The sequence below is a fragment of the Bacillus rossius genome, chromosome 15, assembly GCF_032445375.1.
Source record: "Bacillus rossius redtenbacheri isolate Brsri chromosome 15, Brsri_v3, whole genome shotgun sequence".
NCBI lineage: Eukaryota > Metazoa > Arthropoda > Insecta > Phasmatodea > Bacillidae > Bacillus > Bacillus rossius.
This window is the reverse complement of record NC_086342.1, coordinates 27,505,399-27,520,248: the sequence shown is the minus strand read 5'-3', so window position 1 is coordinate 27,520,248 and position 14,850 is coordinate 27,505,399. Positions and strand designations below refer to the sequence as shown.

Genomic DNA, 14,850 nt, shown 5'->3' with positions numbered 1-14,850 from the left:
GATTTTCATTGTCTACCACTATAACAAAGCTATATGCATATTTATTACAGGTTTACAGCAATATTTTTATACTTAGTTATATTTCTGTATAGTATTTAAATGTATTTAGTATTCCACTTATTAAGTATTTTTACCTATATTAACAGAGTTCTTGATTTCTTATTATTTGTTTGCTGTTATTTTTAAATTGTGATAGCTTGCTTTTTAATATAGTTCTTACGTATTTTTAAAAGGTATTATAATGTCAATTATACTAGCATTTCCTCAGTCGAATTTTCCGCTCTGCGTCATGACGTGATTCCCCCCTTTTTGTTTTAATAATAACCCAGACAGCCCTCAAAGCAGAGGATAGCAGAGAGCTGTATAGTCTTTCAATTAATATTATTTAGAAGTAAACATTTATCTTAAGTTAAAATATTTATTCACCCCATTCAAATATTACGTGTGCCTGTATATAATATTTGGTATACAAATGTAACTTCTCCCAAGTTAAAATATTTATTTCCCCCCGTTTAAATATTACGTGTGTCTTCCAGACAAAAGTAACTTAGCAGTGTACTTTGATAAAGCGGTGGCCGAGAAATCTGTTTACAACGTCGTGCCGTGTGCTATTTTACGTAAGAGTCACGGAACTCGCCTAAGCCTGGAACACATTTTTAAAAAACGTACAACTCAGTGATACATTAAGTTATAATCGCCAAATGCATGAGCTCATCAACATACATTATGGTTGTTACAAAATAAATCACAATGCTTTAATACCAAAGAATACATGTTAATAAAAACTTACAGTTATGAATAAACATTAATAAATTAATTTAAAGTTATCGCCCAAAACATAACAATGCAATTGAAAAAAAAAGCATTAATATTAACAAAATGCTATAGCAGTGTATGCGACAGATACACACATACCCGTCACGAACACAATTGAGCAGAATGTAGATAACAAAAATACTTATTTTCACCAATCACACAAATTAAAACATTAACGCGCAGTTGAAACAATAGAACACGAATCCTCTTGAGAAAAGAATCCCTAATTGAGACAGCAAGATGCAGAGAGTAAAATTCTTAACAAAATTAAGAGAAATAGGCTTCCATGTAAATAGAAAAAAAAATAAAACACATGATTAAAACTTAATAACCAGAACTTGATAATCTAAACAAAACCATCATAACAGCGAGAAAACAACCATAATACGTTTTAAAATAGTGTTAATGGAAAAGAATGAAACCCTAAGATATAAACAACCAAAACCATTGCGATCAGGTGACACTAAAAAAAGCCAAACATATTCGGAAGAAAGGTAATAAAAAAGTACTAATTCAATAACACATTGAGGAAATAAATAATGCAGACATGTAAGGACGAAAGTGCCTATTCCCTAAAAAAAAATTAATCAGATAAGTACCTTCACTAGTCTAAACCTTATTAAAACACAATAGAGCTCTGTCACCCAACTACAGAATGCTAATAAACCAATACTGTACACACACGTTCTACCCAATCTTAAGAGATAAAAAAAAACCTACCTACAGGAATAATATAAAAACGAAGCTTCTCTTCAACATTTAAAACTACCACACTCTCAAGGCAACACAAATAAATATAAATGACCATAAAACCCTACAGCCCCTATAAAAACTCAAAATGTGCTATAAAGCATCCGAAACAAAAGAACTGTCTAGCGTATGCACAAAAGGAAAGAACACCCATATCACCAAATCCATAAACAACGCAGGGAAAGAAACGAAACCGACATTTATTATACAGCAAATGCTGTAGCCAGTGCTACATCCCACCCGCAGCACCCCCACTGAATAAACAAGTTATGCCTACAAGGCCTAACGAAGCATTTATGCGACACGAAATTAGATACATGTGTCTCTCTGAAAACATGTCAAACAATGAAAACAAAAAATCTGAGTATAAAAAAAACTTTAAAATGTTAACCAATATGATACAAATTTTCATTAGACAAAAAAATAGAATGATTTTTGAAGGAGAAACATAAGTTTTAAGAAATCAAACTTTTACTGAGATGAAAACATACGTAAAAAATGTAAAATACATTTAATCATCAATACTAATATAGCTCTCGACATAGATTCACATATTTTAATAACAAGCAAAATAAAATTTAAAAATATATATTTCATAAATCTTTGTTGTTAGAAAATATATGTATTTTCATCTTATGCCGTGCATGTTTCTGCATTATGTTAAAAAATTTCAAGGTTTTCATGTACCAAAATGTAAGCGTATATTAAATAAATATTCGTAAGTATAAACACTAATTCTCAGGGATTGTTTTTTTTAAACACAAGGAACACGCATGTGTCAAAAAGGACACACAAATGCACATTTATAGTAGCTAAGAGTCTTCACACTCAATCTGAAAACACAGAAATAATGACACTGTGTTAGCGTGCAACACACTATTTCCATGGTGTTTCTACCAACATGTGAACTACTTTCACACTTATCTCTTGCATTGATAACGGAAAGTAATATATATAAATGGAATAATCACAGATTTATTTAGTGTAGCTACAGAAATTATTAATTTCTTACCAAGATTAAAAAAAGATCAGATAACACCGGTAGGAGATAAAAACATTACGACAACCTTAGTTTAAAATATTAAAAAGATAATTTTCAGATTCTTTTATTTATCTTTGCTATGTTTTATATTAAATTGGCTGTAGCTTTAAGGCATATTTTTTTGAGGAGATATAGATAACGAGACTTAGTTTTCATGAGTAGAATGTAGTACAACCAATGAAATATTTAAAACATACCTATCGGAGCCTCACGACACACACACATTGTCTTCTGGAGTGTTATCACACAGTTAAAACTCTCCCCGTGCCAACATAAGACAGGTAAATAACATCATTAAAGAAAATTTACCGTCTCTGTGGATTTAAAAAAAGAAAATAGTTGATGTCTCACAATTACAAACACGGACAGGGAATGACGCAAGTAGATAAGTATGAAAGAAATTTAAGGGGCACATTATAGCCCCATTCCCTCGTGCATACAGGATAAAAATTATTTTGCAATGAAGCCACAAGTCTCCTTGTGCTCCACGACGCATACCCAACCTCTCCAAAACACGGAATTATTCTAGAAAGAAACAGTAAAGGTCTCAAAAAAAAAGCCACATGAATTTGTGTAAAAGTAATACTTGCTTAAACGTTAATAATTGAAGTCAAAATGAGAAAATATAGAAAGCAAAACATTTTAAATTGTGTTTAAAAAAAATAAACACTTATTCTTTGCTGATGTGCTGTTAAAACCTTCTTTTAAAAATACACATTTTATGATAGCTTTGAAACGAATACTTTTTAAGCTATTAAAAAAAGTTTTGTTTCACTAATCAACACAAATTCAACTCAAAAACAGACAACCACTCTAGGGACTATTACTAATATCCTTGTAATAGTACCCATTATACTCTATTTCTATGAATCATATGAAGGGGAAAAATGCTGCTAACTAGTGATATTAATAGTAGAGTTTTACCAATTACAGTGAGAAAGTTTTGAAACAAAATTAATTAAATCTCACTCCATAGAGCAATGTTTCATTTTTGCACTGTCAATGATCACGAACGATTCTTGACTGTGATCTTAGTGCACCTTAAAAATATACATTATGAGTCAGTGAACTTAAAATATAATAATTTCACACCCACTATGTGTATAAAGTATTGAATTAAACGTTTTTAAGTTGTGTTCGTAAGCCTTGAATAGCGTGTGTAAGTGATCGTGGGGTTTATAGGCCCAAATAATACTTACACACCGAAGCAAGAAGATGGTGCGACGGCTTCCCGTTGCCTCCTGCAGCGACAAGGAGTTTGAGAGGCAAGTGTCGGGAGTGGCTCCGAGTGAAAAGTCACTGGCAAACGTCCCGGGAGACAAATTTTGAGTGAGCATATCACTCAGCCCATCCTGTTAATATTCCAGGTCTATTTCCGTGGAAAGGAAACGTAGTGGACGTTGCCTTCAGTCGGTGAATTCGTTTGTAGAACTCATGTTCTCCCACCAACATAGCATCCATCTCTACTCCTTTAACATCAAATCAACCCTCTTCGTCTCAAACGAGAAGCCGGATTGCACTGTACTGACTTAAGGCAAGGTAAAGTCTATAAAAGAATATCCCAGTTTCAACTATTTAAAACTAACAATACATTAAACTGAATGTAAACTAACATAGTATTTTATTTTAAAATGTTCAATATGTGTACATTTAGTTATTCGGCACACATCCAAACTCAATTCCCATTCTTCCCATACTTTGTTTAATACGTTCAGAGTAATGGAAGCAATAGCCTCTTCAATTTCGTGTGTCACCTCTGGCAAATCATTAGGTAGCACGATCTTTTATAAAGCCACAAAGGTAAAAAAAAAAAATCTCTTGGTATTATGTCATTTGAGCGTGGAGGCCAGTGAAAAAGAGTGTTATCGTCTCGAACATTACGGTCAGGGTCTCCATCCTGTTGTGAAATAAAGTTTACAGGTTCACCCACTATGGGGAAAAAGCCATTCTTTCGTGCTGAAACTGTTTGAGTTACTCTTTTTAATCCTTTATAACTGGGACCTACTGTATTTCTTTTCATTAACTTGTAAAGATTTTGCTTAACCGACTATTAGTGTCCACGATTTATGTAACGTAAATAATTTTATTTCTGAAAAGATATTCCTGCTAATCAATCACGATAACTCTCATGCATCATTTTGTAATATGACACCTGACGTTACCTAAAAAATTCTTGTGAGCAATGAAATGTCACTCAAATGATGATATTTATGAACGTTAACAGAAGAAATAGTGAAAAAAATTTAATTTCAAATTTTAGCCCTTTCAGTAGTCGCCAGTGAGGTCTAAACACATAACTGGGGCACAAAATGTAAATTATAATTCTTTAAAATAACACCAAGCGTGTTAAATTAGGAAATTTTCGCGTTTAAAATTCCAACATTTCTGGCTGAGAATCACACACAAACATTCTGCGTCGGCCGCTAGAATTTGATGCATGGATAAATTCCGCAAATGAAGCGCACAACTGCAGTACAAATTAGACTCGTCTATCTTTTTTATATGTAAACATATTATCTCTCAGTATAAGGTAACACTTTGTGAAAATGGAACGAAAAAATGAGACAAGATGGTGGACCCACCAGTAGCAACATAAAAAACTCGTATATAGTCACAAAATGGCTTCACACTGTTGATCATACATAGTCTTACTTTCTAGAGCAAAATTTTTCAGATAGCCTAGTGGTAGAACGCACACACGTTGTTCATATCTAAAAACTGGTAACTTTTGTTATGCTCAATAAAGTTAAGACTTGATTGTAGCAATTTTCAGTCGTTTAAGCAAAAACGATTATCACAACCATGTCCTTATTGTTATAATGCGTGTTAGTTTAATATTTTATACGTATAACTACTCATGCATGCGTAAACTTAAAAGTATTAGCTGTTTAATAAAACTATATCAGATGGGCAGTATTTTTATCAAATTCCCCGTTGAAAATCAGGTCCAAAGTTTAAAACTTCACTGTGACTCGATAACTTATCCGGCAGCGAAATATAGCAGCGTGTGTGATTTGCTAACAGAAATTCAGTTAAAAACACAATTTACTAATATGTATTTATCAAGCCTGGCATCATTCTATCATATTTTCATACATCGACTTCTGTTTCATTTTCACGAAATAACCCCTACATTATGCCAAATATAAAATACACTCAAAGAAAATAATGTTTCATGTATGTATGTACAATACTAAAGTACATGTGTAATAAAAAAACTGTATACATTTTGCAATTGTATCAAGGCTATGTGTTTTCATTGACACATATAACATGTGACATTCTAAGCTACGCATGAACACATTAGTTTTAGAAAAATATAAATATACACACTAACTTTATTGTCTACTTAACACTAAGCTTCGGTGGCGAAGTGAACAAAACACAATTTCCAAGAACTCTTGATCAGAATCATCACGGTTCAAATCCCACCTGCTGCTAACACGTGGGAATAATTTTTTTTTCATAATTAAACCGAAATATCATTCATCTGACTTTCTATGTCCTTTCTTTATTTATTGAATAGTGTTAACAAATTATAATCCTGCTAATATTTAAATGTGGTTGTTTGGATATTTGTTGTTCATCACGTCGTTAATACTGAACGGATTTGTATTAAAAAAAAATACATACTTAATTTAACACAGCTCGCTAGTTTCCACGATTAACACACAGGCAAAACCTAATTATCAAATTCCGTACCCAAAGAATTGGAAAAAAAAAAACTTAATTCAGTTTTATAACGGAAAATCATAGACAAAAAAAAACAGTGAGATTGTGTCATTCTTTTATGACCACGTGATGTTAACCCTTGTAACGACTACAGTAGAGTGTAAGAAATAAATAATAATGCGTTTGTACTTTTAGGTAAATTTCGAAGAGACAATAACTATTGTAGGCGTTACCATGGTGTAACTACCGAAAAAAAATTATATTGTTTACATCTCCTCAATATTTAATACATATATCACATTTTATAGACACCATATGTCGTAATTTTGCTAAAATTACTTCCAAAATAATACATAAGGTATCGTAAAATTTGTCGAGTTCGTTAATGAGAAAATTACCGTGAAAGGGGTATAATTTAGGGTTTTTGAAAAATAAATCACAATAGCTAAAACAAATATGACATATTATCGCAACAGATTGAACGCACTATAACTCGTTGGAAAAACACATAACTGCAAGGGTTGAAGGACAAACATCTATATATATATAAAAATGAAACCCGTTTTCCTTGGTCACGGCATCACGCGTGAACGGCTGGACCGATTTCACTAATTTTTTTTTGTTGTGTTTGCTATGGTCAGGAGAAGGTTCTTATGAAAGAAAAAATTTAACGGAAAATTAGAAAATTTAAGAATACTGAACCACCATATATAAAATTATTTCCAAACTAACCCAACACTTTGTACAATATAAATATTTTTAAAGTAACCTTATGTCAATAAATAAATCGCAAGGGCAGTCGCATCAACCTAGAAAATCCATGTTTTTCACATGGCCAATTATATGTCGCCTGTTCCCGTGTCGGAAAACCATCAACATTATTTATTTACGCGCCAGAACATAAAACTAAAAATATAGTTTATCAAAAAGCATTAGAGTAGAGAGAAGCAGTGAGGGGTACAGAGACTATTAGTTGATTTATAGAGCGCGCGTGGTATTGAGCTCGTTGTTCAATAGCAATTTGTAAAAACATTAGTGGAATTATTGAATCCTATGGAATAAACACTATTTTGACAATATATATTTAATTAAATTAGTAAGGTCCTTTTCAGTTATAGTGATACCAGGGAATTATGGATTCATTTTTATATGGAGGATATTATAGATTCCAGTTCAAATTAAATAGGTACTCATACCTAAGATAGGTCAGCTATACAAAATAAAGTAGTGCATCATTGCTACGCTAAGGCGGTACGAAGTTCGCCGGGTCAGCTAGTAATTCATAACTACATAACTACCTTAGTTGGTAGACTATCTAATCCGTTCGCAAAGTTCGGTAATCATATAACTTTATTTAATACTTTTGTTTGAAATAAGGGGTAGAATAATTAAAGTATAATAACGCGTACAATATTTAATTCTTTCTTATTTATTTAAACTTCCTAAATTATGGTCTAAAACTTTTATTAAAATAGATTTTTATGATGTCAACCATTACTGAAACGGGTGGAAATACAAAAAAATCAAAAGTAAGTAGGTTTTAGAAAAAAAATCCATAATAATTTATTGTTAACATTCTCAACATTAATTAAACCTTTGGCTGAAATAATTTATGATAAGACTAGCTATTAAAATAAAAACAGGAGGGAGGCGGTATTGGAATAAAAATATCTTACCTATAAAATTAATTTCAAACATGCTAATATTATCCTAATCCTTCGTTTAATACAATTTTTCATACGCCCATAGTAGTAAAGGATAGCCGGCCCGGGCGCGGAGCCGGAGCCGAGCCACATCTCTGATTGTGACGTCACGACGGACATCTTTGATGAGCGTAAAGGGACAAGTAGGACATTGACCTTGGACCCTGAAAATCCGCCAAAATTGGGCCAAATTTACCCAAAATTCCTCAAAAATCGCCAAAATTGCAATTTTTTTGAAAAAAAAAAAAATTCCGCCAAAAATTCTCAAAAAATTTCTCTTTTCGAGGGAAAAATTTCCCGTTTTATTCCTTAAAAATACCAGCACCTAGAAATGTCCATATGTAGGATTAAGCATCCATGTCTACAGCCTCCGATAAGCCTCTGACGTCATCATGGATTATGACGTCACCGTTGCAATTTCCGTTACGGTCGCCATCATTAACTTTTTTATTTAGTTAGTATAATTATCATGTCACCACACCTTTGACCTTGACCTTGAAATTTGACTTAGTCCTTGTCGACCATCATGGATCCGACATTTTATGTTCAGTACATGTTACCAGGAGCTACCACCTGCTGGAGTACATTTCCATCTGGATAATTTTATTCTAACCCGCTACAGTGCAGTAATCATTTATTACAGAGGTGCCCCGCCATCTTGAAATCGTGTAATAATGTAGCTAGAAAAGCGGGAAAAAAATCCAAAATTCATCAAAAAAATCACTCATTAACTTACATATTGATTCGATCCGCTCCAGTCCTTGGTTCGATACTCGATCGATGCAATAATGTTTAATTTTATGAAAAAAATAATAATTTCAATAAACCACGTTCAACATTCTTAAAGAGACTTTAAATCCTCTACTGCCATCATCCTATCAGACATCAAGACCAACATCTTGGAATATTCGTAATAATTAACCTAGAAATCCAGGAAAAAGTTAAAAATTCATTAAATAAATTTGCAAACAATATACTGATTAATTAGGTCGACTAAGGTCCTTGGCACAATCAATTTAATTTAAATACCAGAAAAGTGTAAGCTTCGAGAAATAAAACACCACAAAGTCTTTTACAAACAGAATATTTATTACACAATATCTATCCTACTATAGGATCACTTGCGAAAGCCAGCAATCTTATAAACATTTAGCCCTGCATAGACGTGCAACGACTACTTCTTAGCTCCAACAGCTCCATCTTCAATTGGTTCCAACTGATTACAATTACTTTTCTTATCGAACTTGGCATGATTACTAACATGTCTTTATTAGTATACATTTTGACTGACAGTGGTAACGTATTTTACACCTTTAAGTTATAAGTTTTATTTAGAAATCAGATTTCGATAAATGGTAGATACCATCTGGAAAGAAAATATATTAATTTATCTTTAAGTTTATACACATACATTTAATTTAAGAAATTATTGTATGTAGCCAGCTTCCCTCAGTTCTTTGAGTATGAAGTATATTTCTTTAATGTTCGAATAGTTTCCTCCACAAAGCGATCCATGTAGTAGTCGTAGCCTGTCAACCAATATGTCAGGATCCTCCCATGAGGTATAATCAAACTCTTCTGCTGCGGTCATCATCATCCTTGCATGTTTATAATAATTATTATTATCTCTGGTGTCTATCGTTTTAACACCTACCACAAGGTCACTTTCGTCATCGTGCCAGTGATTATCACAAGCTTGATCAGGATAATTTATTTTATTACGACGTTTCCATCGTTTTGGTCTCAAACCACCATCACAGTCTTCGCTCTTGCATGCTTTTGGTGCTTCAGCACAGTACTCAATCATGTCAGCCTTTGATGTGTCAGCACAGTCTTCGTTCATGCCAGCTTCTGATGTGTCACCACAGTCTTCAATCATGTCAGCATCACAAACTTGATCAGGATAATTTATTTTATTATGCCGTTTCCATCGTTTTGGTCTCAGACCGCCATCACAGTCTTCGATCTTGCCTGCTTTAGGTGCTTCAGTACAGTACTCAATCATGTCAGCCTCAGATGTGTCACTAAAATCTTCAATCATGCCAGCTTCAGATGATTCATCAAAGTCTTCGACCTTGTAAGCTTCAGGTGGTTCTCCATCTTTCACATTTTCATGGAGACGACTAGATATTGGAGTAAATATATTTTCATTTATAATGTGGTTACAACTTCCTTCGTTTGTTTTAAATTTTAAATTATTATCTTGATCTAGATCAGTAATTTTAGCATTAGCTTTTTCGCCTTTGTTCCTCTTCCGCGATGTTGTAGCCCAGTCTTCGTTATCTTTATTTATCTTAATTGTACAGGTCTTGTAATGTCTTCTACCAAAGGATTTCTGACACTGACTGCAATGAAATGGTTTTTGACAAGGACCCAAATTACACTCGCTTCTCTCATGTCGTTTAGCATTCTTTCTCAAGGTAAACACCTTGCTACAGTATCTACAGTGATGACGTTTTGATACAGCAACAAATCCCGAATCAGGATTCATATTAGTTACTGAAACTAATGCCAGATGCAAACTAAGAGTTTTAAATGAGATATATTACTTAAATAGAATTTTTTAATTCTTTCAGCAGCGAGAATTAATTTATCTCATTCAAAGGTACTTGTTGCAAGTAGTTCTGCTTTTCAACAACAGATGTCGCCCCATGTTACTTGCAGGTAAATAATATTTAGTTCTTTTATGCGGGATGCGGGATGCTCACTAACGATCGCAAAAGAAGGATGGCTTCGCTAGACTCCAAGGAGAAGGAAGTTCGTGCTTCTTAGATTTCTCAGAGATTATTATTATTTGACTGAGAAATGATATTTTTTTTTAATTTCCACCTGATAAAAATATTACAAGTGTTGATTAAGTAGCAGAAATTCACTAATTACATGTAACCTTGAAAAAAATGACATACCTCATTAAGTAAAAAAATCCTTCATGCACAGATCAATTTCTCATCTGTAACCAGAAGCACTCGGAGAAAACCATAAGATGTCGAGTCAGGAATAATTAGAAGCACTCGGAGAAAACCATCAGATGTCTAGTCAGGAATAATCAGAAGCACTCGGAGAAAACCATCAAAATATTGTCAAGAATAATAAGGAGCACTCGGAGAAAACCACCATAACTTTCACAAGAATAATTCGAAAGCACGCGGAGAAACCACCAAAAGTTTTCTTAGATATCATAAAATTACAAAAAATAAAATTTTTTTTAAATAAAAAACAAAAACTACAAAAACAAAATCGGCTAGCTTGTGAACATCTCATTGTAGTGCAAAGTTAGAGTTCCAGTACAAGCCAAATTTTGTTATTGTATTTTTAGTGTGTCGTGCCAGCTATGAGAAGATTGCTGAGAATGAGTTCTATGCGTGCTGTCAGCAGCCTAGCGGCCAGGAAGAAGCTCAAGAGTCCAGGGAAGACTTCGCAGATGTACCTGTGAACACCTCCACTCTGACTGTGGAGGATATTGCTGCCGGGGTGGGGGAATATTAGATACTTATTCCTCAATTATCGACTTTGGAGCAGTGTGATGCTTGTATAGTTGTGTGGGCAGAGTAATTGATGGCTAGTATGGAAATTAATGCGGAGCGGGGTGTTGTGAAGGGGGTCGGTAACGCCTTCTGAATGGTATTGTTTTAACAAGAGGGAGAAGATGGTGTGGAGTGTGTGTTTTTTTATTAAATAGTGTTAAATATTTTTTGATATTTTATTTACTTCCACTTCTTGCCACGACTTTAAACAACTATTTTTATTCAATATGAAGTGCATCTCGTAGCGGTAGTAATGACTGAGGTGAGTGTTGTAACTGCATCATATAAACTATAGCGATCAGACATTAAGTTGAAACGTAAAATGTTATGTGTTGGCTGCGGTTTCTCTCGTGAAGAGTGGGCACATCTAATACTGTACAAATGTGAATAACCGTTTTTGTTTCTAGCATAATATTTTCGTGCAAGATTAAGACTGCATGTGTTTTTTTCTTTCATAAAAAATTTTAGGGGGGCGGATATTTACACAAACATTTAAAATATTTGCTTCCATGCAGCTTTTTAAAAATCAATACGCGAACATGTTCCTACTTAGAAGAGATACTTATCTACTTGTGGGTTAGGACTCTGAAAAATTTCTGGTTCCTGTGACTACTATGAGGTAGTAAGAAATTAAATTTGATGGAAGAAAAAGTTATTAAGTATTATTACTAACACCATCGCATCCTCAAAGCTGAGACTTTGTTGTACAGTTTCCATTTTTGTTGACATATATGTTGTTATAAAAGTTTAAGGAAATGGTTGTGGACTTTGTGGATTTTTGTCTATAAGGTTCATAACAACAGTGGCAGGGAATTGAAACTCGACCTTACATACATACACTAAGGTACTTTAGAATGATGATGGCGACATCGGATGAAATCAAGAGGGCGGTCTCCTGCAGACACAAATGTGCACAAACATGAACTTGTTTGGGAATGTAATTATACGCAGACATAAAAAAGATATGCTTCCATGCAGCTTTAAAACACGAGTACGCAAACATGAGAAGAGAATATTACTTGTGAGTTAGGATTTTGAAAAATTTCTGGTCCGCTAAGATGGAGTAATAAATGTTTTTTTTTTTAAATTATCATTACTTTAACTATCGCATCCACAACGATAGTATTGATAACATATATTTTAGTTGAAACCTATAAATTATAAGACTTTAAGAGAAAATGGTGGTTACAACAACGAAATGACTGTGGATTTTTGTCTATAAGGGTCATAATAATGTTGGTAGAGAATTGAAACTCGACCTTACATACACTAACGTACTTTAGAAACCTACACCCGATGATGAAATCCATCAGATGAAATCAATACGGCTGCCTCTGGCAGACAATGATGGTAAATATTTTTTATTTTGATAATAAATTTATTTTAAAGAATGTGGTGTAACGAAAAATTGTAACAGGATAAGTGGGGTTTTCGATGACGATGTCATTGTAACAGGGGAGTGGGGTGCTCGATGATGTAATCGTAATGTAGAGGAGTGGGGTGCTAGATAATTGTAAAATTAAATTATTAATTTTTTATAAATTTAAAAAAAATTAAATTAAGATTTACAAGATGGCGGACGAAACAAGAAATGTCGAAATGTTCTAGAAAGAAAATGGCCGCCGGGGTCAAAGGTCAAGGTCAAATACAAGATGGCCGTTGGAAGTGCTGTAATCCAAGATAGCCGCCGCGGATCCCCGGATCCCCCTCACCCAATACGAACCAAATACACCTACTGCAATACATTTGTTTCTTTAAATATCATTCCCTTCGATATAGAAAAAAAGACCTTAAGACAATGTTTTACTTAGAAAATGATACATGTACTGAATTACGGCCTTTTAAGATATTGCTGATATTTTACTTTTATAAAAAAAAATACGTTATTTATTCCAAAAAATTTTACTTCCGTAACTGAAAGCAATAAATTGTCAGGAGAATAAAAAACGAGTGCAAAAGAAAACATATACTAATATACATATTTCAATTTTTATTATTGATTAAGTACGTATCTGAATTTATAACAAGCTTTAGCTCGCAATTTCGTCTGCGGGAACTTCAGTTTTGGATCCAGAGGGGAATTAATAAAGAAGACAAATTAATTATAAAAAAAATTGCAGGTGTCTTTTAGTATTCACCAGTGATATGTGAACATGTAAATTCGGCAGCGTGCCAACTCATGTTGCAAATGAAGTAATAACTCGAAACTCGGACACGAAATCTTTCAAATAATGCTTAACGTGATGAAAAATTATATATATATGACAACTTGTGTTTTTAATTGCATTTCTGTACAGCAATTTTATGTCGACTATTAAATCATATATTGAAAGGGGGAAAATTTGATCATTATAATGCAACGACTCCAATAAAAGCTAAATGCTTGAAAACGTACCAATCCCAGGCTTTGAACCTAATATTCAAGAAGGAATTTTATTGAAATGCAACCTATCTTTTAAAAATTTACTATAATACTATAATTTTTCACACGTGCTAGAAGTTATAATTTTACTGAATTACTAAAATATTGCCAAGCACGTTTTAAATGTTTGTAATTATTTTTGCTTAAACATCCTAAATCCGTATGTAATTACTTTCTACGAAAAAAAATTAATTTATTGAGCTGATTCACTATTATTATAAAAACAGATTTAAAAAATTTTCCCAGTGGCGAGATTTTAACCAAGTCCCTTCGAATTACCAAATGCGCCTTCTACCACCAAGCTCTCAGGACAATTTTAGTTCAGGAAGGAGACTATGTATGGTTAAAAGAGCAACGTCTTTTTTAAAGGCATTTTAAAACTAGGGATTAATTTTTATTATGAGCATTTTAGTGTATCTAACATAGTCCAGGGTCATTTCACTATCGTAAAGTTTCATTCAGCACACCAATACGTTAGGTTAACGAAAGTGACTATATACGGGTTTATGTTCCTACACGTGGGTCCGCCGTCTCTGTCCCACATTTCCGTTCCATTTTCACGAAATAACTTCTATTAAATGTAAACCAAAAGCTAAGCTATTGTTCACATCAAAAAACATTCCTTCGGGCACCAGTTCACCAATGAATAGATTTTTAATACTACAACACATTGATACGCTTATTTTTGTATTTATGAAATACATATATCGAGACAATAATTAATATTTATTATGAACATTTTAACTAAATTTTACGTTTTTATTAAATTTTAATAAGAGGTATTTTTTTAGCCATGGAAAATATAATCGTATATTTTATTATTTTATGTTATTTTTAATGGCAGTTAATACTGGAAAGTTATTCTGGGAAACGATTTACAAACAACTTTAACTATTTAAGGTACTTAGACAACACAAAATA

The 14,850-nt window shown here is 33.1% G+C and overlaps 1 long non-coding RNA gene across 1 annotated transcript in view; it reads right to left on the bottom strand.

Moving 5' to 3' along the window:
• The window catches only part of LOC134539687 (uncharacterized), a 73,128-nt gene that overhangs the window by 25,434 nt on the left and 32,844 nt on the right, over nucleotides 1-14,850 (bottom strand). The gene's annotated exons all lie outside the window — the stretch shown is intronic.